Raw genomic sequence first — 3,603 nt, 5'->3', positions numbered from 1 at the left:
GTGCTGCAATAAACATACATGTGCATGTATCTTTATAATAGAATGATTTATATTCTTTTGGGTGTATACCCAGTAATGGGATTGCTGGGTCAAGTTGGTTATTTTTAGTTTTTTTATTTTATTTTATTTTATTTTATTTTATTTTATTTTATTTTATTGAGACGGAGTCTTGCTTTGTCGCCCAGGCTGGAGTGTGGTGGCACGATCTTGGCTCACTGCAAGCTCCACCTCCCGGGTTCAGGCCGTTCTCCTGCCTCAGCCTCCCAGTAGTTGGGACTACAGGCGCCCGCCAACGCGCCTGTCTAATTTTTTGTATTTTTAGTAGAGACGGGGTTTCACGGTGTTAGCCAGGATGGTCTCGATCTCCTGACCTCGTGATCCGCCCGCCTCGGCCTCCCAAAGTGCTGGCATTACAGGCGTGAGCCACCGCACCCGGCATTTTTAGTTTTTTTAAAAATGCTTTCTGTCAGCTCTGGAGGGCTGCTAGCCCACAGGCCAATAGTTAGGGTGGATTCCTCTGCTAGGTCCAAGCTGTGTGTGATGGGGTGACATGGCTGGTCCCTCAGAGCAGGGTGTGGAACAGTACACTTAGGGATAGAGTTGGTGTGCAAAAAGAGGTGCTGTGTGGGTCCGGTGTGAGAGAAACAAATCTGAAATCCAGCATTGAAATGCTATTAAAAGAAGAGGCCCCAAGGACTACTGTTTGGAAAATTCCATAAAACAATAGGGTCCCAGTTCTCTAGAAGATGGTGAAGACAGAAATTGGACTCATGGGACGCTGGAAGGGGATTATGATATAGAGAAAGATAGGCCTATAAATCTGAAAAGTGTCTTGTACAAATCTCATCTCCTGGGATGATCTGGCCATGACCATCAGCCCCATTCTCAGTCATGGAATATGTTCTTAGTGAGCACTTACCAATTGCAAAGCATTGTTAGAAACACCAAGGGGCCTACCATGCCACTGAAGGAGAAGGGGCTAACATTTTTTGAGGATCTACTATATTCAAGGTACATTACCAGAGACCATGCAAATGTTCTTTGATTTAATTTTTTTTTTTTTTTTTTTTTTTAACATAGACAACTTTTAAGCTTGGTCACAATTAGTAGGACTTTTCTCTGTCCAAGCACAGTATTGGCCACTTCCTTACTTTGTGACTCTTGAATAAATTGTTTTTCCCCAGACACACAAAGGGGGCAACAACTTTCCTCTAGAGGTCGATAGTTGAGATGAGGGGCTTGCTCTGTCTGCAAATCTGAAATCTCACCCAGCCGAGCTTCTGACTCATCTTTCAAGTCCTCAGTGCCTCCTGATCTGTGAGCTCTTGGTTCTGGCCCATCCCCACATCAGTGAGCTCACTCTAAACTGTTGCTGCTGCTTCTCCTCAGATAGCTACGTCCTTCTTTTTTTTTTTTTGAGGCAGAGTCTCACTCTGTCGCCGGGGCTGGAGTGCAGTGGCCGGATCTCAGCTCACTGCAAGCTCTGCCTCCCGGGTTTACGCCATTCTCCTGCCTCAGCCTCCCGAGTAGCTGGGACTACAGGTGCCCGCCACTTTGCCTGGCTAGTTTTGTATTTTAGTAGAGACGGGGTTTCACCGTGTTAGCCAGGATGGTCTCGATCTCCTGACTTCGTGATCCGCCCGTCTCGGCCTCCCAAAGTGCTGGGATTACAGGCTTGAGCCACCGCGCCCGGCCAGCTACGTCCTTCTAACCAGAGCCTACAATCTATTTGGGGAGCTTCGGCTTCTAAAATTTACTCTTCCAATGCATGGGAAGCACTTTTCATCACAAAAGACAATCATTTTGAAAAAACTAAACAAAAACAAAAACAAAAAAAACAAAAAAATACCCTCTGAAACACAGAATTTAAAAATGAAAAAAATTGTCTACTTTGGATAAATGTTCTTTACTGTTAAGAGAGATTGTGTCTTAGATCTCCTAAGGTTAACACAAAAGATTATAAAAACTATTAAGGATTTGGAGTCATTATGTTCGTTACTGTTTTTTAAAATTACATTTTAATTTTAGCATTGAATGTTTTGCTGCTATGAAAGATAATAGGATCAATACTGGGAGGTAGGGTGACCAACAATCCCAATTTGCCTAGGAGTGAGTTGTTCCCTGGGATTTGGGAATTTTAGTGCTAAAACCGGTACAGTTGGTCCCCCTAGTGGAAAACATCTTGGTATAGTTGCTAAGACTGTAGATTCTAATACCTTTATTTAAGGCTTTGCTCTTCAATGTACTACCTTTTTATTATAAGCAAATTACCCAATTTTATGTCTCCATTTTCTCTTCTGTAAAATGAGGATAAAACAGTAACTACCCCCAGAGAGTTGTTGTGAAATTAAATGAGTTACTTTATGGGAATGCAGTGTGGCAGGTCCCCCACTAGGTTAGTTAAAGGGTTTATATCTGCTGCTTGAACCCTGAAGGCTACGCAATGAGCCAAGGTCTTGGTGCTCAGTAGAAGGGCAGGCGTCCTTGAGAACCCAAACATCCTGGAGCATAGCTGGAAACATAATAGTGGACAAAGAGCCAGAACATTAACTTAAAAGCAGTTTAGAGAATAGCGGTGGGGTGGATCTTGTAGTTGTCCTGCTGCTGCCCAGGAATGCCCTGTGTGTAAATCCTGATTAACCCATCTGCTCACCAAGCCGGACTTGTCCGAGTCATCCTTTGGTCTCTCAACTACTTCCCAGTTTGGAGGAACATTAAAGTCCCAGGTTTTTCTTGTAACACTTACAACAGTACCTACAATGTAATAAACACCAAATAAATGCCAGCTGTCATTGCTAGGTCCCACCCCTTTTCCCTGATTGTATTTGTTTATATATTTTTTACTACCCCAGTTTTTGATCCTTCATTTTATATTTACATAGATTCATTGTTTACTACTTGCCCTTCAACTATGTCTTTTCCAATACTGAGTTTTCCAATGTTTAAAAAAATTTTTTTAAGTTGCTACATAATATTTTGCATATTTATAGGGTAATAAAAATAATATGTAATATTTTGTTATATGTGTAGAATGTGTAATGATCAAGTCAGGGTATTTATTTGACATGTCTATCACTTTGAGTATTTATCATTTCTATGTGTTGGGGAACAATTCAAGTCCTCTCTTCCAGCTGCTTTGAAGTACATAATATATTGTTGTTAACTGTAGTCACTCTACTCTACTGTTGAACAACAGAACTTAAACTTTTTATCAGTGTGTTTGTAACCATTAACCTACCTCTCTTCATTCCCTTTCCCACCCTCCCACTTTTCCCGGCCTCTAGCATCTGTCATATGAGATCAACTTTTTTCATGAGATTAACATTTTTTTTATGAGATAAACTTTTTTAGCTCCCATATATGAATGATAACATGCAATATTTGTCTTTCTGTGTCTGGCTTATTTCACTTATAATAATCTCCAGTTCCATCCATGTTGCTGCAAGTGAGTTTTAAAATCTTGATTCATTTCTTGGCTGGTAGTTTTATAATCAATTAAACATTTCACAGAGAGCTCATAGGTGCTTCTATTAGTGCGCAGTAGCTGCTATTTTTAAAATACCATCAGGCACGGTGGCTCACACCAGTAATCCCAGCACTTTG

The sequence above is a fragment of the Rhinopithecus bieti genome, unplaced genomic scaffold, assembly GCF_001698545.2.
Source record: "Rhinopithecus bieti isolate Rb0 unplaced genomic scaffold, ASM169854v2 scaffold_55, whole genome shotgun sequence".
In the NCBI taxonomy this organism is placed as follows: Eukaryota; Metazoa; Chordata; class Mammalia; order Primates; family Cercopithecidae; genus Rhinopithecus; species Rhinopithecus bieti.
This window is presented reverse-complemented; position numbering follows the sequence as displayed.